The sequence below is a fragment of the Crocodylus porosus genome, unplaced genomic scaffold (genome assembly GCF_001723895.1).
Source record: "Crocodylus porosus isolate Cpor-Errol unplaced genomic scaffold, CroPor_comp1, whole genome shotgun sequence".
In the NCBI taxonomy this organism is placed as follows: domain Eukaryota; kingdom Metazoa; phylum Chordata; order Crocodylia; family Crocodylidae; genus Crocodylus; species Crocodylus porosus.
The window spans coordinates 22,050,780-22,078,427 of record NW_017728886.1 but is presented as its reverse complement, the minus strand read 5'-3'; the positions used below and the strand labels follow the sequence as shown (position 1 = coordinate 22,078,427).

The 27,648-nt window shown below is 42.1% G+C and overlaps 1 long non-coding RNA gene across 1 annotated transcript; it reads left to right on the top strand.

Moving 5' to 3' along the window:
• The first annotated feature begins 515 nt into the window (after window positions 1-515).
• On the top strand, window positions 516-12,796 carry LOC109319569. The gene is made up of 3 exons (XR_002103550.1): window positions 516-526; window positions 2,609-2,616; window positions 12,701-12,796. It is a non-coding gene; the product is annotated as an uncharacterized LOC109319569 (long non-coding RNA).
• The last annotated feature ends 14,852 nt before the right edge of the window (window positions 12,797-27,648 follow it).

The window sequence follows — 27,648 nt, the reverse complement described above, 5'->3', positions numbered from 1 at the left end:
TCCAACATAAGGGAGTATTTTAGTAGTGTATTGTCAGTGCTGTGGTTTCTACACCATTCCTTCTCTATGCATAAGGAGTGCATGCAGTGGTATGGGGAAATGCATAGGTTAGCAAATAATGTACTGATCTCCAGCTTCCATTTCAGCCTATAAGGCTGCTGCGATATGTTGACTGGGACCAGTCCAGAATACATTGGCTCCAGAATCAGGGAAGTAAAAATTCTGTCAAGGTAGTAGGGCTGCACAAAGCTCCAGTCCCTGATTCAATTCAGTGGAGATTCAATCCAATTTGGTGACTGAATCTCCAAATCCAAATGGAATCAAGAGACCCTTTAATCTCACCAAATTGATCTGGAACCCTCTGAATCAATTTGGAGAAATTCAGAAAGATTCAGAGATTCAGGTATAGACACAGCTTTAAATGTATTTTCTACATACCTAAAGGTACCAAGAGGTTTGTCAACACTGTGATGGTGGGGTGGATGGAGCATCCCACAGGAACATGGGGGGTTCCCCAGGGTGCTCAGTAGCAGACCTGGAAGTAGACCAGAAGCACTTTCAGTCTGCTTCTGGGTCCACCGGGGAGCACACAGGCCCCCCTCTCACCACCCCCCGGGCTCAGCGACTGGTGTCTCCTGGGTCTGGGGCGGCACCCAGAGATCTCCTGCAGCCAAATACCCCAGCAGACCTAAAAGTGGATCTGAAGTACTTCCAGTCCACTTCCAGGTTCATCACTGAGCACGTGGGCTCCACACACCCCCTCCCCCCCGCTCCTGTGGGATGCTCTATCTGCCCCAGCATCACAGTGTTCACGAGCCACACCTGGTACCTCGAGGTATGTAGAAAAAACATTTAAAGCTGTGTCTATGTCTGAATTGTTGATTCTCTGAATCAGCATTGAATCTTCAGGTTCAGATTCGGCCAAATTGAATTAGGGACAGCGATCCAAATCAATGAATTGAATCACTGTCCCTGATTTGGCCTGAATCCAAATTGAATATGGACCATTTCACACACCCCTACAAGTTAGGTTTGAATCCACTTTAAATCCAGATATATCTGAATCCAGTTTAAATCAGTGGGAGTTTTGCAGTTGACTTGAGGGGGAGCCAAAGCAGGAGCAGTCTTTATAAACTCATGAAACTATAGCTTCTGTGGGGACCGCAGGCTGGAAGACTTGAGACCGTGCTTATAAAGTAAACATGGACGATGGTACAGAAACATCTGCGGAGCAGCGCTGCTGGAAGGGTTAGGGTTCTCTCTGTTTGGCCTGGAAATGTACAGCAGAGTTAACTTAGTTGCTTCTTGGAGGAGCAACATATACCCTTGGCTATCCCTGCAGTATATAATATTGGTTAACTTGATTCAGGAGTACAGACTTAAATATTCAGTTGAATCTATTTCTATTCAGGATAACAACTCAGTAAGGCCTTAAAACTACAAACAAGAATATTTTCCCAAATATGAGGAGGCTACCATCCAGCACTCAGACAATATTTGTTCAAAACCTTGAGGCATAATGTCTTCTGGCTTCAGTCTCCCTCTAGAACACTTCTGTGCTAGGAACATGTTCTGCCTTTCACAAAGATGTAGAGAATTAGAAATTCAGGATCTGAAATTTGATTCCTTTGACAGATGCTGCTGCACACTACTGGGGTTAGGTTCAACAGTTCATAATAATCATTTTTGGGAGAAAAATAAACTTAATCAGATCCCCATTATCTTCTCCTTTTCTACTTAAATTAAGGGGAACACAACTTGTGCAATCTTGAAGCAATTTTTTCTTCTTTCTGGCTGATGGTATATGTAGAATAGATAGATGTAGCATAGAAATGAGTGTTTAAGGGCAGTTCCATCTAAAAGAAGGGAAAAATCAATATTTTCTTTCCATACAGAAGCCACCTGAGGGAATGGCATTTTAATATACATGCAGAGCTGAATATTGGTTTAACTGGATGTCACTGTCACTGACTTACTGACTAATTGGAAAAAAATCAATGCAAGGGTAAAATAATAGAATGCAGAGCTCCTAAATGGATTTTCACTTGCCATGTCAGTCTTAAAAGAGTAATACTTTGCATTTATGTTGCTGCTTTGTGGGTAGCAAAATACTTCACAGGCTTTAAAGTTCTGATTCTTGACTGGCCATAACCCAGCTTCCGCAATTGTCAGCCCAGAGGTACTTTCCCCTGCTCAACATGCTGCAGAGGAACTGGCTAGGGCACAAAGGTGCTTCAGTGCAGGGCTAGTCAGTCCCCACACTGAAGCACTCTTTACCTAGCCAGCTGGATCAGTGTTTACACATGCACTGCTGTGCATGAAAAAACTCCACAGCAGGGTAGTACAGAGTAAAGGATAAACCATGCTGCAGAATTTATTAGTTTCATGCATCCTAACGGGGTGCATCTGTAGATGCTGAGAAGTTTATTATGAAGTTAATTAGGCACATACGCAGTAAATGTCTTGTGTATATGTGACCATGGCAGAGTTATTTACTCCACTGCAGTGCATGTGCAGACAGTGATGGGCTGGTTGGGGCATGAGGGTACACAAGTTCCCTCCATCTGTTTCAGCTCCTGACCACTGGGGAACAAGGGGAAGGAGTGAGGGAAGGGGGTTAGTAGGGAGCAGGTGGAAGAAGGAATATGCTTTCCCACAGCACCCCATATAGCCATTTCATGCAGGTGGAGCCCACAGGCCCCAGGCTAGTGAGGAATACCAAGGGATCAAGCAGGGACTAGGCGCAAGAAGGAGTGACCTAGCCTTTACTATACCTTATCTGGGAGAGCTTCAGAGCCACATCTGCACTGTTCCAGCTGGGGGATGCAGGGAGCAGCTGGGCAGGTGCTGGTCTCAACTGAGAACAGTAGGAGTGGTAGCTACAATGGGCAGCTCCTCTTCCTTGACCCTGCTCCTACTCGCTCTGCCTTTCCCTCTTCTGGTGTTCCCTGCTGGCTAAGGGGCTCTAGTGACACCTCTCCCCTAATCCCCTCTGGTCTGAAGGGCAGTTCTGGTGGCATTTGCTGCACCTCCCTTTTCCAAGTCCTGAATCTGCCCATGAGGTAGACAAGATTTATTTACACATCACTGAAGTCATACGCTGTTGTGAAGACTTACCAACATTTAATTACAATACATGTACACCAATTCTGTCCTGATAACTCAGACTTGCTACTGGTATGTCACAATTTTTATTCAAAGGCCTTTGTTTTTTTAACATGGAATAACAGATACTCTAGAGAAAACTAGCTGTCTTCTCTGCTTAGTCTTTTTTTAGCAGAAATTAAATTAAATAGCACATCTAAATCCTTAAAGCCAAGTGGCAGTATCTGTTCTGGGCTTTATTTTCACTTGTTCAGCAGTTTTTTTAGGAGAAGAAACCTCTTCATGCTTTCTCAGGAATTTGCTAAAGATTAGTTTAGAGTCACTAACAAGGGAGCCTGGTGGAAACTCCATAATGTTCCAATTTTCCACTTCTCTACCACAGATGTATTTTCTACCTATGGCAATTACATGCATCAGGATGGATCATGAAATTGTATTTGCTAAATTCAATTTACATTCTTTTATATATTTCCAAGTTAATTTTTGAGTTTGATGGAAAAAGACATTGCCTTAAACCCATCAAGTTTTCTTGAAAGAATCAAAATAACTTTTCTTTTAAGCCAACTTATTTTCTTTCTTAGACATGTGAATAGAGCCTTTGTAAAGTCAGAAATGTCATGTTTTCAGTGCTCCTGTGAATTTATGCTTCAGTATTCCCACATCTCATGAAAATGAGCTTGGTCACTCCTCATTCTAAATTTGTGTGTGACAAATAATCATATACTTTGACAGAGGTATCTTGATGTGGAAGTTAGAAGGAAGGATTAACATGCTTTCAAAATGAGTCCATTCCTTGAGCTGTATTAGGAACCAAGACCTCCTGATCAATATTATTTTTTCTGAAACATTTTCCTCTGATAATGCCAGAGGCATTGTCTGAGAATCCAAGTACAGGTCTGATTCTGCTCTCCAGGCTTGCTGCCCATTCTTTTTTCATAATATACAGAGCGCAGGTCAGACCTGGTTCCCATTTCAACCCACAGCAAAGCAGAGATTGTTGGGTGTTCATCGTGACATGTCTGTCTCCGTGGAGCCACGATCAAGATCAGGTCACAGAGAAAACAATATTATAAAAAAGCAAACACACAAACAAACAAGATTACTTTATGAGGTCCTTTCTGGCCCTACTTTCCTATGATACTGTGATCCTAAGATAAAATTGTGTAGGGAAAGTCTCCAACTAATAAATAATAGGATATATTCATAAGTCATATTCCTTCATGTGAAAAGCGGTTGGCAATTATTCAGCTGGAGGGAAGCTTAATGACTTTTGGTGAGCTGTCAAGGACCATAAAGGCAGCCCTGACACTTGATAGGTGCCCTGCTTCCTGGTTGTCAACTTGGGACTGGAAGTCCTGCCCTTGAAGCAGGAACCCCCCCCCCCAAACATATACTAAAAACCAAACATCTACTATGACATATTTTAATTTTATATAAAAAAATATTTTTGCCCTGATTTAGTGCGTTCATGTAGTGTATATAGAAGTGATTGCATAATAGCCCAAAATAAAGTCTTACTCTTGTATATTGTGTGTGAGGGAGTATGTGAGGGTGTGGTTGAGGTGTGTGGGGGTGGGTATGATGAGGGTGCATGTGGATCCCCCATCACATGCCCTCCACATGGCACACAGCCCTTGCCACTGGTGGCAGGAGCTACAGGCCACTGGCCCTCGGCGCACTCATGGTCTGCAGCAGGCAAAGGCCCCTGGCAGCACACAGCTCTGTCTGAGTTCTGGGAGGTGCATATGGCATCACAGAGCCAGCCCAATGGCTCCCTTCTAAAGTGCAAGGAGCCACAGGAAGTCGTATGCCATCGGGCCCAGCCGGCTCCATGCCTCCATATGGGGCTCCCAGCACTCCACTGGGCAGGTGCACAGGAGTCACAGAGTCGGCCTGACTTGATGGGGCATGGCTTCCACCTGCAGTGAAAGGAGTCCCACATGGTGGCATGGAGCCAACCTGACCCAGCCAAAGGTGCATAATTCCCAGCTTGTGCCAGGAGCTCCCACATGCTGGCATGGAGCCAGCCCAGCCCAGCCCAGCCCAGCCCAAAGGTGTGCAGCTCCTGGATGCAGTCTCAGGAGCCTCATGTGCTGGCATTTCATGCATTTCATGCAGGTAGAAACTGAAAACTGAAAATAGGCCCCTAGCCCTGCCAGTGACCCTTGCTCCCAACCTACAGTCTCTCACCCCCCAGCCCTGCTGGGGCTCCCACTCCCAACCTGCTGCCCCAACCTCCAGGCCCAAGCCCTCAGTGTGTGGGGCAGGGAGTGGGTATGTGAGGCATGAGGGGTATGTGGCGCCCCCCCCCCCCCAGTTTGTGCACACACAGCAGGTATGGGGCAGCAGCCGGGCCAGACCAACATGGGCAGGAGCTGCCTCTGCATCCTAGTAGGCAGGACCTAGTGCAGGAGGGGAGAGCAGCGAAAAGCAAGACTTGTTGCTGCTGCCTCTGCTGCCAGGACCCCTGCACCAGTGGCACCACCAGCCATGCTGCCTTCACCTCCTCCAGCTGCCAGCCAGTTGTGCATCAGGTGTAGCTATACCCTGCCACCATGGCCTGGCCACCACCGCTGCTGCTGCTGCTGCTGCCACTCCCCTTGTGCTGAGGCTGTACTTCAGAGGGGGGTGGGATGGTGGGCAGCACAGGAAGCCTGAGGTTAGTGGCAGCAGCTAGGCCATGGCAGTGGGGTAGAGCTGTGGCCTAGTGCATGAACTAGGCAGCGGGAGGAAGTGAGGGCAATGTGTCTCTCCCCCCCATCATTCCTTGTGCTGCTGGAGCTGCGGGAGTCCCAGTGGCGGCAGCAACAAGTCTCGCTGCCCTGCTCCACATTCCTGGCCCAGGTCCCACCTACTGGGCTGCAATTGTGGTTCCTGTTCATGCTAGTCTGGCCTTCCCAGTGCCCCATAGACTTACTTGCAGGGATCTGTGGAAGCAGCTGTCCACATTGCCTGGCTTCCACATTCATGTGAGCGTGTACACATGCGCATAGCGTCCTGTGCCTGATCACCCTCCTCCTGCTCCCCCCAGCTCCAAGCAGCTCCTTGCAGGCTAGAACTCTGTCAGCCTGCAAGGGGAAAACTGAAGCTTTCCATGTTTTTCTCCTTTAAAGGAGAAATTGCTGCATTTTCTCTTTTAAAGAAGAAAATCCACATTTTTCCATGGGAAACAGAAAACCTGGATTCCTGTTTATTAGTTTGCACAGAGCTAACGTATTGTGATGCACAAGCAGCATCTATTTAAAAAAAAAAACTATGTAAAATATGATCCATTTTTAAAATTTGTTCATGACACTTTCATATATTCTTGTGACCCACGGGTTGAGGAATGCTGGCCTATACTACACTAGATTTACACTCTGATATCAGCATATGTGGGCTCTCCAAGCCAATGGGATTCTTTCATTTGTCCCAAATAAGTATGTAAATGGAGTGATTTGAATTTTGCCTACTGGGCTTTTTACTTGTCATAAAGAAACTCCTGAACTTTGTACTACTGTTTAGCATTTAAATATAAGTTCTTACCTGAACAATTAATTCACTTTTCAAAATAAAATATTGGCTGAGCTAATTTTAATAACATTAAGTAAATGTTTGGAATTTATGTTCAATAAAAATTTTTTTTTTTGGTTTGCCAATGCTTTTCTTAGTAGACCTCTCTGAAGGAACTTGAGCAGATTATAAGTATTATTTTAACTTTGATTTTCCAGTTGATATCATATTTTATCTGCTTGGAAATTAATAAATTATTTTAGAAAACTCAGATCACCAACTTTTTAATCTGTAAAAATAAATTCAAATAAATTCTTTACCATAGGACTTGCATTAGGGGTTGTCAAACCTTTCCATATTTTGGATCACCTACTATAAGTAAAAAGTAATTGCTTGCAAGGAAAAATAATGTGGTAAGTATGGAAGTCTAACAAGCTTCCATGTGCCTTTTGGCAATCAACAACTTGGAAGTTTACACCAGCAGCTGGAAACAAAAGCAAGAGCCAACTTCATGTGCCCAGCCAATCTTGGAAGCAAACCAGAAAATTGTCTCTGAAACAGGCTGGAACTATGCCTGAGTTGACCTTTGTTGATTTATGCTAAGTGGGTTAATGATCTTGACCCAGTTTCTAGCTTCATATTACAAAAAACACCACATTTTGCATCAATTTGAGCTATCTCAGCACTGGCACCAAGTATAGCAAGGAAATGGGGACCCTCTATCTAATGCCTGGAGAAAGTGTGAAATGAATCCAGGATAAGTTACATTGTTAGAGCAATGCAATGGGCAATTTGCATTTCCATTACCCATGATGCACCTGTTTTAGAGAATTGTGGAGAATTTAACTGTTCATGCCCATTAATCCAGTGTTGTTTAGACAGTGAAATGAAGTAATAAGATAGTATTCAGTAAAGTCAAATACAATCTAAGACAGCCTGGGCCAGATTAATTCCTGGTATAATCACAACACATTATGATTGCAATAGGAGTGAGTTAAGCTCACAGGAATAGCTCTTAAAGATGCAGATAAGGTCATAAGTCTCTTCTTAAAGAATTTTTCAATGTCTATGAACCTTTGTAAATCTGGTTTAAGATGCTGTAAATGGTAACTACTTCATTTTTTCATTATCTGAATAGATACAGAATGAGAAAGAAAGTAGGTATTACTTGACAGAAAGAATGCAGGTACCTGCAAACACCAGCTTGACATGGAAACCGGTCTATTATGTGAAGAGGAAGTTTCTAGCAGCAAGTCTAAGGTGCACATTTTGATCAGATCTTCCACCAGCTTAAATAAGATAGCTCCCCTGAATCCTCAACATGCAGAGGTAAATCCCCTGATTTACCTCAGCATAGGAGATGGCACTTTAATTTTAACTGGAACCCAGTAGCAAAGACCCCTCATGCCCTTTCTGTTTTATAAATCATTGACAAAGAATCGGGAAGATTCAGATTGTGCAACAGTTAATTGGCCCCTCTGGTTATTTCTCAACAGTCCTGAGAAGTTCATTGGTTTTAAATAAAGGCTTTTTTTGCTGAGCTGAAGGCTGAAATATTCCCAGAGTTTGAACAAATTCATGTTCTTTATTTGCTTTTTAAATAGTACATTTTGAGGCCAAGCCTTCGCAAAGAATTATGAGGTCAGAATATTTGCTTGGTAAGGAAAAATGTGTGAGTTAGCATTGGTCTCTTATATGGAATTGGCCTTGCCATCTTCTAAAAGCAAAAATAGAACACCAGTTCCTTAAAAATGTGTGAACATATATCTAGAAATTAAGTTAATTAATAGTTTTTGTATTTATGCATTTCTTATTGTATTATTTAAGCATGGAGGAAGTAATATAGTTAAGGTTGCACTGTTAAGGTTTCTTAATGCGCTTAATGTTGGTTCCCATTCTAAACTGAGCAATAGGGATGTATTGCCATCAACACATCAAATTAAATCTGTAGAATTTTCCTTCAAAATTTGAAGTTATTTACCAATGAGTACCTCACACATAGCACAATAGAGGGGCTTCAAACTGAGCTTTCAAATTCTTGTGTACAAATTGGTGTTGAAAAAATACAGTACAATCCCCAACAAAACCTGAAAAATGAATGAGGAAGAGAAAATTTTATTTTCTTTATTTTTCTAATAGAGATTTAATATATCAAAAGGGAAACACCAAAAGCAAAAGTAATAGCAAACTCAAATGTTTGCACTCACATTTATAATAAATTTGATTCTCGTTCAAAGGCATTAACTGGAAGAGTATGTGCAAATCTACAGACTGTCTTATGCAGGCCCAATTAGTTTATTACAATTTAAAATGTTCTTCTTCAATTTAAAATTTACAAAGCTATAAATATTGGGTGTGTTCATGACTTGGATCATTCACTCCACTGCCAAATAAAGGTAACTAATGCTTATGACATATTCATCTAAAGGCATCATGGCATCTGAGTTCAATGATCGTGCCTCCTTCCATGCCACAATCTCATGGTAGGAGGCATGGTTTTGGAATCAGGGATCAGTTTGCAATTCCACCCTTTCTATTTACCAATGCAGGGGAAGTCTGGGATTATGATCCTAGGCTTTTCCTGCAGCAGGAGGTTGAAATCTAGGTGCCACAGTTCCAATATCAGCACTTAATCAGTGTAAGGCACTACATAGACCAGACATAAAAAATGTACATATGGCTGGTTTGGTATTTTAAGGTCCCTTAAATTGGATGCACATGTTGCACCCATGTCTTTTATGCTATGACTAGCTTGCTAAGTGTGGCATAACTGTAACATGTAGAGGGGGCCTAAGGATTTCCCATACAGCATTCTGCAGACTATCCATATCATGGATACAGATTTTCAGGAGTAGGCATACGTACAATGAGCAGGTAATGGAATAAGTCCACCATCACTCCACTGTTCAACAGAGCTATCATAATCTGCATATATTATAATTTGACATTGAAGTCAATACTATTGAATGGTTATTGGTGAATACTCTACACTGGCATATTTCTTGTCATTCACAGGCCATTTTGAAACTTACTGAATACATGAAAAATTACAAATAGACCATCCTGAACTTTTATCATACCAGTATCTGAAAAAGTGTTGGTTTATATTTTCTTAAGTGATGCAATTTACCCATGTACTAATACTTCCGGTACATCTAGAGCAGAGGTTCACAATTTTTTTTTTCTTATTGTGTACTCCCTTCTAGATTTACCAGCTGTCCCTGTACCTCTACCAGCATATGCTTTATATTTTAACCCTTTAAATGTCAATTATTATTATAATGAAAATTAAGTCCATCATTACACAAACTCTTCCACATAACCCCCCGAGATGTCTGTGTACCACAGTTTGGGAATGACAATTTTCTTGCCATTTTCCAGCTGGTCTAATAAAAGGTATCATTTTGGAATCAAGAGTTCTAGTTTTTTGTGTCTTTTTGTTTCAGACCAACACGGCTACCAAGTGCACCCAAGATACAATTTAGACAGCTGAATCTCCTGTGAATCTGGCCCAAAGAGACTCCACTGCCCACAGATCATACCTACCTGGTAACCCTACTGTGCTTTGGGCTAGTTTAAGAAGCAGTTCACATGCTTTGTTCCTCCAGGGTCATGAGTGGGCTAATTGGCCCTTTCATTCCGTGGTATCAAATTAGGCCACTGTTACACATGCACAACTATTTCCCATTTTGAAAGTAGCCTACCCAGAGAAATTTACTCTGCTTGAGGCTGCCAGTATGGCATTTACTCAGTAAGTTTACTGAGTAGATATGGCTGTGTGGCTTCTTCCATCATCCCTAATACAAGTTTCATTATGTCATCCAAAAAAACAAATTAGTGCTAACGTGTATAAACTATACTTCACTTTGGGCTCTTCAGCACTGCATATTCTTGTACTACAACAGGAATAATAAAACTGGCCAAATGTTATCCACTGAACATTAATATTACTTCACCTCCCAAACAGGAACATCTTTTCAGTTCACAGGAAAAATGAACATACCACAGCAAATCGAACTTCCTTGTTATGGGCTACCCTTAGTTGTGAATATTCTAAAAGCCAAATGCCATTCAGTCTGAGAAGTTCCAGGCTGAACTTTGTCTTGATCTCTCATGTGTGTCTTTCATGACTTCAGGAGGGCTCCACACATATGTAAGGGTCCATACAAATAAACCTACTTGCTCAACAGAGACCTAAACTATAAAAATATGATTACAAACACCACTTGAAGAATGGGACAGAAAAGAACACTTACTACTAATACTTACAGAAAAGAATACTTACTACACACATGATCTGAGGCTATCTAAAAATGTAATTATTTATAAAAAGGCATTTTATTTATTTATGATGGTTATTCACAATCACTGTCTTAGGGCTGGATTGTTTTTGTCTTAGCTGGCCTTGAGCAGGGATGGCCAACATAGGCTGTGATATGAGACAGATCAGGCACAAGACAAGCAGCACAGGGGCAGATAGGGCAAGGAGAAGAAAGCTACCACCATATCAGGCAGGGAGCAGAAAGCAGAACAGGATGTCAGATGGGGGAAAGGGATTAGAGTTTCATTCACAGAGTGCAGGTGCTAATTTGTGGCATATCTGCTATAGTTTGGGCCCCACCATCCTAGAACTTCCCTAACTTTTTTCGGAGACCACAGATCCCCAGGTCCAGATGTAGAGTGCAGCCCTTGTTCTGTGGATACTCTCTCTAACAACAAGAGTGAGCTTAAAAGGACTGAGGAGGGATGAAAAACCTGTCCTGGTGTGGTAGCCAGTGCATCAGTTCATACATGAACAGACAAACAGGTTGCCCACTTAAAGGGTAAAGAATAAGGAAAGCAAGGGAAGAATTGTGATTATCTGACAATATGGTAGCAGGGAATTTGCAATTAAGAGTTAACAGTGAAATGACCCAGTGAAGGAAGTTGCAGTATTTATATTATTATGCATTATTAATACAAAGGTACACTAATGTTATGGTGATAAGCACCATAGAAATGTTTTATAATAAATATAGGTAGGTCTCAGTAGGCTGTTGTTGCACCATGACTTTATCATCAGCTTCACAACTTTAGCAGGAGTTGAAGGTCAGGTCAGTAGCTGATGGGATACCTTCAAGGGAAAACTAGTTGCTAGAATTTTAGTCAGGACACAAATAATGATCGAGCCTGATTCAAGGAATAATTGTGTCTAGTGGTATCCACCAGATAAAACATGAAGCCAATACCCTAACCCTATATTACATAAAGATTGAGTTTTTCACAAGCACTGAATGCTAGCCTCTGATATCCTGATCACTTTCCAATATAGGTTTAATACATTCTGCCAACCTAAATCCCTTTGGTACTTTCAGTTGCTCTTGCCACTCTCTGCTTCTTTTGGGGCCAAATTATACCACTGCATTTGAATGTTTCCATTGACTATAATCCAAGGGCAGATGTTGACTGCTGGAAATGGTTAATGTACCATAACTCTACTGGCTTAAAATGACTGATTTATTCTATCGGAGGGGTATCTTCATTGACCTACAAATGTGATCCCTCTTTATATATATGGTTTTCTTTGGAGGCTGCTGGGGGAATAGTTAAGGGGAGGAATAGTTAAGTATTGAATTATGGAGCTTTTAAACAGCATTTTTGCTATAATAGTGTCCTATTGACCTCTTTAAAGCTGAGAGGCATTGGTACTTTACAAAATGCTGACATTTGCAGTCTTCAAAATGTGGACAACCATAACCTTCAATTAGAGGGATTACTGAGGACCTCCCTATGAAGACAAAGTCTTTATGAGACACAGATGCTTGTCAGGACCATTTTCATGCGCAAAAATCGAAATGTGCAATGGGAGAATTATTCTGCTTTAATGGCTGAATTTGAGTTCAGCTGAGAAATTTCACCCATTTTGACATTTCCTATTAAAGTATGGGTGAATATAAGAGGGTGCATATATGTTACAAGTGAAATAACAACCATGTTTGTTAGTACTGCCCTGCATACTTTCTTAACCTGCGTAGCCTGGGTACCCCTGGGGGGTGTTCCCTGTCTTCCGATGACAGTGGTGGTGGTCGGGCCAGGTGCTGAGGACCTGGAGCACCTAGTAGAGTCAGCTACTAGAGTGGTTTCCTCCCCTCTCTATAGAGCTAGGCCAAAACCAAATACTTAACCATGTACAGTTTATTACAAGAATAAATACACACACCTACTATAAAACATAGAATATTCACAAAACTTAAAATATATTACCCCACAATTCACATATAATACCAAATGTGAAGTAAATAACTTACAACCTATATAACACAATTAACACATAGGGATATTAACCTATATAATCCAAATAACCATAATATTTCTTTAAACCTTCACAAATAACAATACCAATATACACATTGAGACATTAAAACACATAAACCATATAAACCCTCTTAAAGAATACCCCTAGATATATAGCCCTTAACATGACAACCTCAAAATAGGGAGTGCACTCCGCACCTCCCCAAGGGGGTTCCCTAAAGCCCCTCCCCTTTAGGGCCCTGAGATGTGGACATGCCCTTCCAGCAATGGAGGGTGGAGGCAGCAGCCCTGCCTCACCTGTGTCAGCTTCCCCTGCGGGGCCCACTTCCCCAGTAATTCATGCTTCCTCTCTGGAGAAGTCAAGGCTCGTCCCCTGGTGGCCCATCCCACAGGAGCCTCTCCCCAGCAGTGTCTTTGGCTCTCCTCGACAGCCTGGTGCCCTGCACTGGGCACTCAGATCTCTCTCTCTCTCATGGGAGCCAAGCCCTTGGAGGCTCCGACTCCCCAGTCTCACACCAGGGGTTCTCCCCTTTTCTGGGCCCTGCTCTGGGCACTGGGGCTCTTTTAGTTAAAAGTGAAGCTGCATTGCAGTGCTTTGGTCACTTGGCCTAGGGCTAGGGCTAATGTGAGCAGCTGCAGGCTGTTTCCAAGGTGGTTCTCTGTGCACTGACCCGTGTACCAGGTGAGGCCCGAGCAGCCATGAGCTGCTCCCCAGTCCAGCGCTCCATGTGCCAATCTGCACACTGACTGCCCAGCTGCTTCCTGGGTTCGCAGGCTCAAGCTGCCTCAAGTGGCTCCTAGGGCCCGATCCCCGTGCACCGATTTGTGCACTGCAGAAGCTCAAGCAGGGTCCCGAGGACGGCTGTCTCTGGAGTCCTCTCTCCTCACTGTCCCTCATCATCTCTCTCCAGCCTGCTGGGCATGCTTCCCTTTTATACTCCTCAGGGGCTCCACCCCCAAAGTTCTCCGGACCTGGCTGGTGCAGTTCTGATTCAGGTCCAGCAGCTTCTTGCCCCCTCCCTTCAGAAGAGGGGGGGGCATTGCTTCCCTTGTGCTGCCTCTGGATCGGGCAGACCTTCGATCTTGGGACTCAACCCAAGCTCCGAAAAGGTAAACCTGCTATGCCTATTTCATTCCTCTAATTACAGCTGTTTAGAAGACAAAGTTATCAACATTAATAACAAGGCTCTTAAACAAGTAGGCATGATTTTGCTTTCTGTAAAACAGGATCAATTCTACTGAACCAGTGGAATTTGACTGGTATAAAATTAGCATAAACCAATGTGAGTAAAAGGTTGAATAGGACACACACACACACACACACACACACACACACACACACTGTAATGGTTTGTTGGTCAACAAATTGGACAGAGGATTAAACAAGAAGGGATAATATACAACAAGAGAATGTGCAATTGTTAAAACATCTGTATCTGGTGATTTTTCAGCATTGGCCCTATTGCAGGCTTAGCAGCCTCTACTCCTGCCTCTATGCTGGTGTTGTAGATTGCGTGTCTGAATCTGTGGTGAAGTATGGGCTTTACAGAAGAAGCCTTGAGTCCTGGCTACCTTGCTCTCTGTCATTGTTCTGTTGTCTAACCTAGAAACACATGCTAAAGGCTATTCATTAATTTCTTAAAGAGAAGAGGCTAAACAATAGCACACACATTGTTCTAGTCTATTTTTGTGATTCAAAGTACATTTTGGAAATACTTCAGTTGCCTGTGACGCAATCTATTGTTTAATTATTATTATGGCAGTACCTTGGAATCCCACTAATAGACTAAAACTCCACTGTGCTAGAAATAATACAAACACAGAACAAAGGGCTCAAACAACTCCTGATACTCATTTTTCTCTCCTAAAATATTTCTCTCTATTTTTCAGCCTACACTTTTTTAATGATTATTATACCAGTTAGAAATATTACCAGAAGAACAGATTCACAATATCTCTGTGCCTGGACAGTGAGTGGCAGTGTCTCCCTTTTGAGCAATAATTTCTAAACAAGTGCTCTTGCGGTGGCAAAGTTTCTCAATCCTTTACTATTTTTAAACGATGCAGTTGTATTCAGTAGGCAGATATACTCTGTGGAGATGGACACATCTCTCCGTCCCTTTTAAATCTCTGCTTATTCCCTAGCTGTGACATTTAACTAGATTCTTGTCTCCTTGTCCCCATACAGATTCTTATAGAGAATATATATTATCTTAACCTTTGAAATACTCTGGGGAATTGGAGGTTATTTCCAGGTCTGGTTCCAAAGCAAAGCTCTATTAGGGAGCTAAAAAAAAATCGTTTCAATGGCAAAACATTACTACAGTAGTTGGGATAAACTAATCTTTTCTACATGTATTCTAAAATACCTGCCAGTTTCTGACTTGGCCTACCTATAAACACCATTGCCTCTTAGTGACATCTGCTGGGATAGATAGGATTGAAACATTTTCAGGTTTCCTCTATAGCTGCTATCTGCCAGCATTTGGCTCCTCGAGGGAAAAAGCAGCTAACTCCTTATTTCACAGTCATACTGGGCCAGTTTGAGTTTAAAATCCCCCTTGTCCCCTCAGGACAACTGCTTTCCAGCCTCCTTCTCCTCATTATTGAAGGAGAATGACCCACATGACAAAGATCCAGAAAGTTATAGACGCTTCATTGTGAGCCTAAATCTCTAACAGGGATTCAGACTACCAGCACCAAAGAAGAGAAGGGTTGCACATTAATGCAGGAAGTCATTAAAATAATGAGTCACTCAGCAGGATCTTGAGTTTTTCTACACAGTTTACACATTTTTGTGAGAACATTTACATTTCTGAGTGAGTCCCTATTGCATCCTCTTTGCACAGATTTCTGGGCAAATTACAGACCGCTCTCCAAGAGCTGCTGGTTGGGGGTGGGGAGAGGTTGGTTAGCTTTTGTTTCCTGCTATGAGCCAGCTGGAGTAGTTTAATAATAAAAATAATACAGGAGAAGCACTTTTCCCTCTTCTCTGTACTTCTGACTGTAGCTGTGGCTTGCTAGTCAACTCTGACTGAAAGTATAACTCTGCAGTGTGTTTTATATAGAATAGAAACTAGTACTTTTACTATGTACAATCAATCATTATACTGTTTTTCTTTATTTTCCATGTTATATTTTTAACTAGTGGGAAAAGAACGTAGGACAAAGAAGAACAAGGTGACAAAGAGAAAGGTGACATGCAACATTTATGCTGCCAGTGAAAATATCTAGAAGCCTCGGCCTGAAGATAAAATAAATCATGTAGTGGTATTTTGTTCTGGATAAGAGGTTACCATCTTAATGATGGTTTAGTGCCTCTGGGATACCGGCTGTTTAACAGCTGCTGGTGTAGGGACACATAAGGACATATTGTTCGAGGAAATCCATTTTCTATAATATTTTGTATTTTTGATGTGTGGCTGTGAATGGACACCTCTTTTTCAACATATTTTGTTCCTTTTGAATATGAAAGTCCACACTCCTGCTTGCATCAGGATTTGGGAGAATATCTGTTCACCAGGGCACTCCAAGGGAGGACATGGTCTAATGGTCACAAACTGCTGGAAGATTGTTTTAGACTGGACATAAGGAAAAACTTCTTCACCATCTGAATCTATGATGATGAAAAAGCCCGCTATAAATATCAGTTTTATCAACTTACACTTACTGCATGCCTTTTAAAGTAACACCTACCAGACTAATGTCTCATAGACCACCACTAATCTATCAAAGACTTTTCTTTATCCACTCATTTCATTGAAGTTAATAAGGAAAAATATAGCAGTGTCACCCTTAAATAAGGGCACTATTATAGGTTGGTTAATTTTAAGCAGAGGAAACAATTACTATCTGAAGGAATGGAATATCATTTATATCATGTCAAAACAAACAAAACTTTTACTATTGGAAGTACACCCCACACGACCCAAATCTTAGCAATCTCAGGCTGCCCTTGGCCCACAGAAAGACAAATGTGTGGCCTCTCTCACAGAGCAGTCTGGTTTCTGTTTGCCTGCTTATTACTGATTTCTCCTTTTTACTTTTACCCTCCTATGTACACACAGCTTTTCCAACACGCTTCCTGGAAGTTGACTTTTTAAAGCTGGGAGAAACTGCAAGCGCTGGGGGGTTTGCCCCAGATACCTTTTCCCTTTCTTTTTGAGGTGGTAAGATTTACTTGATTTATTTTTCACCAAGCTATGTCTGCATGGCTATTGTGCGGTTTGGGCAGGTATGACTGCAGAAAGTTTAGACATTCTAGCTAGCTTAGGTATGAATAGCAGCAGTGAAGATATGGCAGCATGAAGCTTCAGCTACCAGGTGTGTGACCAGGGCCACAGGTAGCTTTTGTGTTGACCATTACCACGGTGTCACTGATATTGCTATCCAAGCTGGCTTGGGTATGTCTGCCCATGCTGCAATCACACCTGACTGCAGCGCGGCCTGTGTGCAGTGTCATACTAAATGCTAGTATGCATACAAAATAAGTCTGCAATAATTATTGCATATAATGCTTTCACTGAACAGCTTACACAATTCAAAAGCTAAATGAAAATGGAAAAAAACCCCTACTTTAGTCAGCTGTAATTATGGCTCTTCTTTATTATAAATTGTCTAATGTAAAATCCAGAAATCAGATTTTCCTTTCTTTTCCATAGGTGATTGCTTATTTTTGAGGCTCCTACTCTCCCCTTTGCTTTTGCACCTACCTATTAAGTGGCTACCTGCTCAGTAAACTGTGCATCTCATTCTTAGGTAGATATATGTCTATACTGCCACCAAGGTATGCCTGGGACCACTGGCAAAAAGTAAACCCTGCCCACTCATTCATTCCTACTCCATGCACATCCAACCTGCAAATTAGGCAGTACAGATGGCTTGGTACAGCCCTGAGTATATGTCCTAAGTCTAAATTCATGCTGAAGGCTGCCCCAGAGGATCCAGCTATAAATAGGTGCCTGGTGTTTCAGCCTAGGGGGGAAAAGGTGGCCAGATGTGAATTTACTGCATCACTCCCTTGTGTGCTGTTGACTAGAGAAAGAGATGTGCCTTAATCACACATCTGATGGGCTGTTCATCTCAGGGAGGCATTTGCTTGTGACTTAAATGTCCCCTATCCCCAAAAACCTGAGTATAGAATATATAATTCAGTAATATAGCAAACTTCTATTATAGAAATCACACTTTTCCCTCTATTCTTTCTTTCAGAGCCATGTTACTTGATAGTTGGTCCAGATGATGACCATTGAGAAGGGTTACACTCCACTCACTGACATTAAAATTTTTAAAAAGATGGAATTTCAAAATTTATTCTGACACACTGAATAAGACAGTTGGGTTTTTTGTGTATTTTCTGCCATTTTGTATAGAGAACATGGACAGTGCTTTTCAATTCCTGGAAGTACACGGTTCTAACATATTTGCATAGCATTAAGAACACTTACTACAGGATCTAGCTTTTGTTTTTCTAATCTTACTATCAAGTACTATCTAATCATCCCAAATTTAAATTATTCTGCCCAATGTTAGTAATTTAATTACTAACCTATTTAAGGTATTGTAATTAGGGACTGTTTCTTTTCCCCTTGAAGCCCATGGTAGCTTTCCCACTACATAATGGGTGCAAAATCAGATTTTTCACTTTTGATAACTTTGTTCTATTAAAAGGAAGGCTGAATTCTCTGCCCAGGAGGAATTTTAAACTGATGCACAAAGCAAATATTTTCCAGACTTCAGCATAACATATATTAAAGGGAATTTTGTTATTCATTTACCCAGATTTTTGGTGAACCCCTTTACTGACCTACATGTGGTCTCTACTTTTGAAGTGGGATAGAATAAAAAATTGGTGCAGCAATTCAGATTCATTTTGTTCTGGAAAAGAACCAAAGCTCAGAAATGAAAAGACAAAACAAAAGTTTCAACTTACCTGGCTGGCATTTTATGAAACATTGTAAGCTTCTCTTTCAACTTCTAAAGAACCACAGGGTTTTATTTTTCGTTGTTGTTAATGTCTTCTCTTAAAGCAAGAAAAAAAAATCAAAGACAAGAAAGCTAACTTCCTGAAGGATTACATCATTTTTGTCAATCCTCATTATTTTTTCACATATGCAAGCTTTGCTTAAGACTCCACATAACCAGTTCTTCCACCTGCCTCTTCATATTGTGCTGTAGCAGGTGTGTAGTTTTCTCAGGCTGGCCAGGAACAAACTTTGCTGCCTGTTTCATCACATAATCATTTTCTAATCGAACCATGTAATTCAAACTACATTTATGCAACTGGAGCCAAGGAAGCACATAGTAATTACATGGGCATAAGTTGTAGCCATATTGGTCTAAGGACATGGGCAGACAAGGTTCTTTGGATAAATCTGTTGGTCTAATAAAGGTTATCCGATTTACTCACTGTAATTACATGGCATTTGGTAGTTTTCAGTCAAAAGGTGTAAGTAAATAGGGCTGCACGCTCGGCTTTTGGTAAAACTATAAACCTCGCAAAGGAGGATTGCCATCTATTAATTAAAATTTGATCATGTACTGAATCTTTCTGTTCAGGTTACAGGGATTCAGTTATGACTGTAGTTTTATTATACCCCAAGAACTTACTTGACTCGGGGGGGAAAGTAGCCATCTACCCTAATGTTAGAGCACTCACCCGCAAGAATGAAGACCTAGGTTCTGCTCCTTGTTTTAATGTATTTTACATTAAACAAAAACTAGTTAAAACCCAGAAACAGGCCTGAGAGAAGGGAGCAGGCTCCAAAATTTCCCTCCTTCAGGTGGACTACATTACAAGTCTTATTCCTTCTGTGTTCACTTTCATTCACTCCCCCATCCCAGCATGAATTTCACCTTAACAATATCACAGCTACAGCAGGAGGACTAGTGTCAGCATCTCCCCATAAGGACCTATGACTTGATGAGAGGGGTGCTCTCATAGGAGGTGTAAGACATGGAAGAAAAGAGTATTGAATGCTACAGATTGCTTTGGGCAAATACTCTGGTTTTTAGGCAAGTATATAAAAGGAAGATATTAGCACTACTGTTTGGGAAAAAAAATCTGATCTCCGATTACTTCTTTGAAAAAAACGCTATATATAGTGTCCAACAGGTAAAGCGTATATGTGTTATTGAGGTAAATATGGTACAACTCTCTCCATGCAGAGAAGTGCCTGCATTCTGGAGAGAGGTGTACCATATTTACCTCAATAACACATTTATGCTTTCCCCAAAAAGCAGCCCTCCAAAACTGGGGTGCATTTCTTAAATGGCAAAGCTCTTTTTTTCTTCACTGGAATAGAAGGATGGCAAAATGGAGACACTGCTACAAGATGGCTGCCATGCTTCTTCATCTTCCAGCCACAAAGAGGAAGGGTTTAGCTCTGTCCCAGCCACAGCAGTCAGGATCCCCTGTAGTCAGCATTCAGCCATAGCTGGAAAATTCTCCTTTTTTTTTCTTTATTCTGTCTGCCCACAACAGAGGTGCTGGTTTTATTTGGGAATGTTTGACATACAGGAAGATACAGTGATTTAGGATAATTCTGGTCCTCACCATTTCATACTGGCAAATTTAGGCAGCTCAATGTCCTGGCTGTTTCGGATGTTTTCTGAAGTACTCGTAACTCCTCTAGGCACCCAACTCGGAGTTGGATTTCACTCTGTGCCTAAAAGGGCTTCAAAGTCTGTGTTTGATCTGGCAATTAGAAAACACAATGGATTCTCCAGACTAATATGCCTTAATCTCTTTAATACCGAAGTCTTGGGAAGGAGTTGAAATTATGGATACATACCAACCCAGCTAAAGCAGATTATGACATGCTGATGAAATAGAATACAAACCCTTCAGCGTGCCTGTTGTTGAAAAGAAAGGAGGAGGGAAATACCAGTTATAATTTTCAACTTTGAAAGTACTCCAAAACTATGATGATGGAGTGATAATAAGTCTGGTTTACTGAATGACTTGGAAGCTGTAAAGTTCCCGAGGGAAAAATAAACCCGGATACTGAACGCTTTCCTTCTGTCTTCTCTGTGTAGGGCATAACAGGGTAAGCAGCAGTGTGCCAGCAATGAGAAGGGGTAGGGGAGCATTAGATCATTTACCAGTGTAGCAGTTGGCTGTAGCTGGCGCAACTTGAAGAAATCTTGACCTGGCTCAGGATCAGAAAGGAGGAGAAGGTGGCTTTGAACCAGTCTTCACACACAGTAGATTAAGAGGTCAGTGTTATCTGCTACAAAGGCCTAAGATACTGATCGCAGCGAAGCATGTACCAGACCTTGAGAAGCTACTGGAAAACGACTCACCTGAGTGCTCCTCGGAGGGTGTGAACATGGGAATCATTTTGTACGAGGTTAAAAGGGCAGGGCTTTCCATGTGTCAGCTGCTCTGTGGTAACTGTTTATCTCACAGTAAGAAGAAGCCCTCAATGAAAGAGGACACCTCACCATGGTTTAGCTTCCACTTACAGCATTAAACTATTAATGTGTTCAGACTCTGACATTAAGCTGCCAACAACATTATATTAAGTGAATTTCTTACCTATACATTTTTGTTTATTCAATTTTAAAATTGCATCTAATTGTTTGTGCAAATGCATAGTTAATTATTTCTGAGGACTGATGCATGGCAGAATATTTTTGTACTAAAAAGCCATTGTAGGCATTTGCCCTGAACATTATTTTTTTTTAAATCTTCATTTCCTATTATTTATATAGTTGCTCAGTAAAAGAATGTAAATGAGTTGAGTTCAGTGACTGAAAGTAACTACAAAGTTGTTGAGTAACCTTGGACTACCAGCCTTCAAGGTCATGGGAGAGCTGGAGCAAGAGTTCAAAAAAGGAAGAGGAGAGCACAGTAGCAGGCAGACCTGGGAAGAGGACAAGCCTCTAATCCCAAGCATAATGAGGGATGCCTGATGGGGGAGCAGACTTTGTCCTCTTGCTATAGAGGCAGGATTTCAGACAGTTTGGTAAGTGTTTAAATGAGACATTGGTGGAGTTCAGGGACTTACTTTCCAAAGAATGATTCAGAATGATCCTGCACCACAACGAAACAAAACTCATTAGGTGCCTAAATATGCACTTCCTGAACTCCAGGCCCCATCTCAGAAGTGATTTAGGTGGTCTACTCGGGCCCACCATGGCACCTAACGCCTAGTAAGGTCCTTTGTAATTGGAAATGTTTCTGGGAGGTACCTAAACCTGCTTAAGTTCCCAGAGAAAGACCTTCCCTAGCAGGCCTAAAAAGAAAGTGTAACTCTCATTGGTAACACTGAATCGAGCTCAAAGATAGTGATGCCTGCCTTTTGTCTAATATTCTAGTGGTTAAAATACTCACTGTTTTAACTACTAGATTGGTTAAAACATTCACCTGGGGACTACGGCCTCCTAAATCTGCAAGAATTAGAACCTACCACATCTCACACTTTGCAAGAAGTTAGGAGAAAGGCTAGTTCAGGGCACTCTATAGCTCTTCTGTTGAACTACTGGGTATCCAAAAAAACAAAAGTACAAGGGCCAAAAGGAAATTGTGAATCTGTAATTTAGTGATAGTGGCACTTGACTGGGAAAGGGGAGTCCTAAATTCCATTAATTGCTACTAGAATTATTTCTGTTTTCTTAATCAGTGACCAATATGATGCAAAAACTGTCTTAGAACCTGGGACTCATCTTTGTCCGCAAAAAATATAGAACGTTTTTAGCCCTAATATGCAAAGATTAATATTTTTTGCTGATGTTTTTGTTGCTAATTATAAACTGAGATATTTTTGTTATCCATGTAAATATTCAGTCTCTTTTCAAATTTAGCTAAATTCCTTCCCTCAATTTCCTGTGGCAGTGAGTTCTACAGTTTAATTAGACATGGTCCAGAAAACTATTTTCTTGTATTGGTCTTGAGCTTCCAATCCTTTAGTTTCACAGCATATTCCCAAATTCTTATGTGATGGAATAAGGGAAAGAAAACCACCAAATATACTTTCTCAATGCCATTATTTATTTTCTAGAGTGTTTACCACAAAAAAAGAGATGAACAACAAAGCTGTGGTGAAAATCTCATCATTTTCATTCTTTTTTAACAGGAGAGTTTTCTAGCCCCTTATCATTAGGGTGACCATATGGAAGCATGGGAAATCCAGGACACTGCCCTGCCCTCCCCATCTCCCAACTTAGCAGGGCAGCTGCAGGCAAAGCAGGAGCATCCTGCACTGCCCCTGCTCCTGCCTCAACCTCAGCAGCGTAACACTCTTCCAGTCTCCAGCTTAAACTCAGAAGAGTGATAAGGTGGGGGTTGAGAAGAGATATTGCCACAGAGAACAAGACCCCCTCCCAATGCAATCCTGCTGCCTGAGGGTGCCCAAGTGATGGTGCCTGGGTTTTACACCCATTCTAGCCATGCAGGCATGGGGTGGGAAGGAAGGCATCTGGGCCAGGTAGGATGGAAACAGCCAAGACCACAGCCCCAGGGCAGAGGCCAGAGCTCAAAGCTGCACCAAAAACATGGGTCTCTGGCAGCCAGGTGGGCAGGAGCATGAGGAAGGACTCTGTGGCTCCCTGGTCCCAACTCTGCTGGGCTGTGAGCTGGCTGGAGCCTCTGTCCCAGGACAAGGCAGGGATCTGAACCACCTGCCTCTACCCTGCTCACCTGGGCTTTGTGCAGTGGCAGCAGCTGGTCCCACCTCCACGGGAACCCCATGACAGAGCCTGGAGCTGCCCCCTGGAACATGGGTCCCTGACAACTGTGTGGGCAGGAGAGGGGGAGGTACCCCCACTGACCTCAGGGTAGGGGTCTGAGCCTCCTTTGCCCCCACCACTTCCCAGGAAACCTGGTAGCAGTTCCCTGGTCTTGACTCCATTGACCTGTGAACTTGTCTCATGTGTAGCAGAGTCAGTCAAGGCTGGTCTCAAGGGTGGGTGATGTGGGTGACTGCCCAAGGCACTGTGGTCAGCGGGGTGCCACATACACATGAGCAGCCTATGCTTAGGAAGAGCCAGGCCAGGCACATGCAGGATGAGTGGCACTAGTTTAGGACATTTGTTTGAATTTTCATGTACTGGCCAGGATGCTAGGACAGCCTATGAAATTTGGGACTTTTCAGCAAAACCAGGATTCATGGTCACCCTGTTTATCATCCTTGTTGCTTTTCTCTAGTTTTCCTTTACTTCAGAAATGCCCATGTTGAGATAAGGTGACCAGGACTGTAAAGTATTTTCCATATGTAGATGCACCACAGGTTTAAATGAGAAAATTATAGTATTCTTTCTGTTTTCCCCCATCCAGTTTCCTAACTATACTAATATGTTGTTAACCTTGTTTTTGAGACCAAAAAGATCAGGTTAAATATTCAGAATTTGAACTGTTATCAAACTCAAATTCAATCTCTGAATAGCTGAAACAGAATTTCTCTTCCTTTTGCTTGCCTGAATAGCAGTCTTCCAGACACATGAGGCCATAAGAGGCCTTTTCAGTAATCATACATGATGTGTGATTCAATGTGTCCTGCAGTGTAGGCAGAGTTCTGTGCACAGGCATGTGTTCTGAGCATGTTCCTCAAGCTACATATGTACACTCCAGGCAGCTAAGGGAGAGAGGTATGCATGCATGGGCAGGAAAAAAAGAACAAGCTGGAGGGCATATAACTCAGTGAGAGCATGCTGCTCTGGAAGATAGCAGCCCCTGGTTTATAGTCTGAACTCTTGCTTCTAATAGGATAGAAACTTCCCCACTGAACTCCTTTTTATCCCATCACTGTTACATGCTAGGCACAATGACTTAGGTTGAAAGGAGGGCTAGAGAGGCAACTGGGTAATGTCTAGCCCAGAGGCATGATAGCACCGGAGGGTGGGGGGGTGAAGAGACATGGGAGGAGGGAAGACGTGGGTGAGGGGAAGGGAAGGCCTAACTTCTTGAGCTACTGCTTTCCTGGTGAGTTCCCTAAGCACTCATGAACTGGAACTAAACCGAGGGAGAGTTTTCCTCCCTTCCACCTCCTCAAACTTATGCTGAGGTATGCATATATACAGAGAGGTGTCTGGCTGCTCAGCGCATAGCCTACTGCACATGCTTATGCATCTGCACCACCAGAGCAACAGACTATCAAATAATGTGCAAGAGCCAAAAAGGCCGCTTACATGACTTGGGAACAGCTGTTTAGGTACCAAAAGGGAAATGGCATTGTGTTCTTGAAGTTTTCCCATCACTGATTAAGATACTGATGTGATCCAAAAAACAGGTCTTTAGATACTTTTGTAACCAATCTTACCATCATTTTCCTATAATCTACTTATCTGTCTGAGCACTGTATAATTAGAGAAACTGACAGAACCAGAATGTGTTGGAGTCACTTGGGCACATCGACACGTGTGCTTTAATATGCATTAGCCTATTTTAATGAGCATTAAAGCATCACAAAAACCCTATGCTCTTTAGCTAATGCACATTAAAATAGGCTAATGCACCTTTTTCTAGTACCTCACAATGGAGGTACTAGCTTTAATGAGCATTATCTAAAGTGCATTAATGTATGTGTAGATGCACCCACTGTAACTAACTTCAACCAAGTGCTGATAGAGGGCTATGGATTCTATCTTGAAAGTCACTGGACTAGGAAGTCATTTATATAGGGCTTAAAGTGCTTATAGAGCTGTTATGGTCTGGAAATGTATGAGAGGTCAGGGTTCTTTTGTGATATCCTTTAATGTACAAACTGCATAGTTGGGTTAGATAAGCTTTTGAGCACAAACTGCCCTTCCTCAGGTGTCCAGGTCTTTCTCAGATCTAATAAAAGGTATCATAAAAAACCTTCTATTTTTTTCAAAAACATTTAGATTCTGTCTTTGAAAATTAATTAATAAATAAATATCTAGAGATCAGCTGATCTTGTTAGGAATAGTGGTAGCCAGCAGCTTATCCATGGACACAGTTACGGGTACAATCAAACTGATAACTTTTTTTTACATAACTTCGAAATATTTTTTCTATAAATCCAATATTGAATAAAAGGCTGATCTGCTTTGAATGATCAAGACAAGGAGATGTATATGGGATTCCCCCCCCCCCACACAGACTAAAGTGCATTGAAGAGCTTAGGAAACATTTTTCAGACTATTCACTGACCCTACGAAATTGGATGTGAAACAAAGTACCCACAATTTTATACTCTACTAGCTTGAAGACATTCTAGGGAGGCCATGCCAATATTTTCAAAATGTTAGGTAAAAGCAGAGCTTTTATTATTTCTAACAAGTTTGATGTGATGGGCAGGGAGTAGAGTTTCCTAAGTGAACTTGAGACAGATTGAAAATTTATCTGCAAGTGCACATGGTATTACTTTGTCTTCTAATGTGATCATTGTGATTGCCTGATTATACCTTTTATTTCATTTGTTTGTAAGATAAAATTACAGATGAATACTGAATATTCTTGGCTAGTTCTTAATGTTTTGTTCTACGTTTTATCACCTGGCCAGGTTACCCATTACATAAATATGTGGTAACAGATACAGGGTAATTTAAGGAATAGCATGCATGGCTGTCCAACATCTTGACAGATGAAAGGGGATGCAACAAAGTCAGTCAGTCAGTGATGCTTGGCAGTGGTGTGGGAGAAGAGCCTGATGCGCTTGTGCAGTGGTTCTCAACACTTTCTGTACCAGGACCCATTTGTAAATATCAATGGCCAGTCCTGGCCCAATGCCCTTCACTCCCGACCTGTTTTCCTCACCCCCACCCCCTCCATATATAGGGCAGCAGGTAGGTGTGTGGGGCAGGAGGGGGTGTGTGTGGTGCATGGGGAGCCCAAAGATCCACTTGTAGGCTCAACTCTGACACCTTGTAAGGGAAAAGCCATCATTTCCCACGTTTTTATCCTTTAAAGGAGTATCCATTTTTAAAGCTTGTTGATCCATTTTTTTAGTTTGCTTGCAACCCTTTCATATATTCTTGCAGCCCACTTTTGGATGATGACCCATGGGCTGAGAAATGCTTTGCTAGTGGTAAGCTTTCCCACTCTGACTGCAGGTCCACTTGTCAGATGGAGGTTGAAACAAACTCTGCTTCCTGGCTCACCTGAGGGGCTCAGCCTGATGGCTCTCTGAGGTGACTCCACCAGCTTTGACCTGGCTTCTCCAGACTGAGAGGTTGTGGGCAGGGTTCTCCCAGCTGTCAGTGGGAATGCTGAATTTCTTGAGACCTTGCTTGCCCTTGTCACTGTATTCGAGCTTTGGACTTCCTTTGTGTCACAAGTGGTTCTTGAGCTGGCCCCAGAACACAGCTTTCGGCAGATGATCTTGAGGCATGTGCTGCCCATGTCCCAGCCAGTGAAGTCTGTGATCATTTGGAGTCATCTGCATAGAGTGTAGGCCGGTGCAGTCTCTTTGATAGCTTTCACTACATATTTGAGAGCTGGTGTTTGGTTTAGTTTCTAGGTAATCACATTCTTTGTAATGCCCAGTTCATCAGTCAAGTTATTCTTGCTTGTCAGTCAGGATAGCACAATTTTTTGCTTTCAGGTTTGCAGTCTTTTTACAAGTTGAGCCAAGTGCCTCTTTAATTCCATTGTAAGTGAAGGTTGCCTCTTCCAGAGCAGATCTGAATGCTTTTGCACAGATCTTGCCAATACTTCAGGGCATGTTCTCTGGTGGCTTTCTGGACTGCAGCCTTAGGCTCTTTAAGCTACGGAGGATGACCTAATCGGCGACCTAGTGATTGATGGGAAGTTGGGTGACAGCGACCATGAGCTGATCACCTTCACCATCCGCC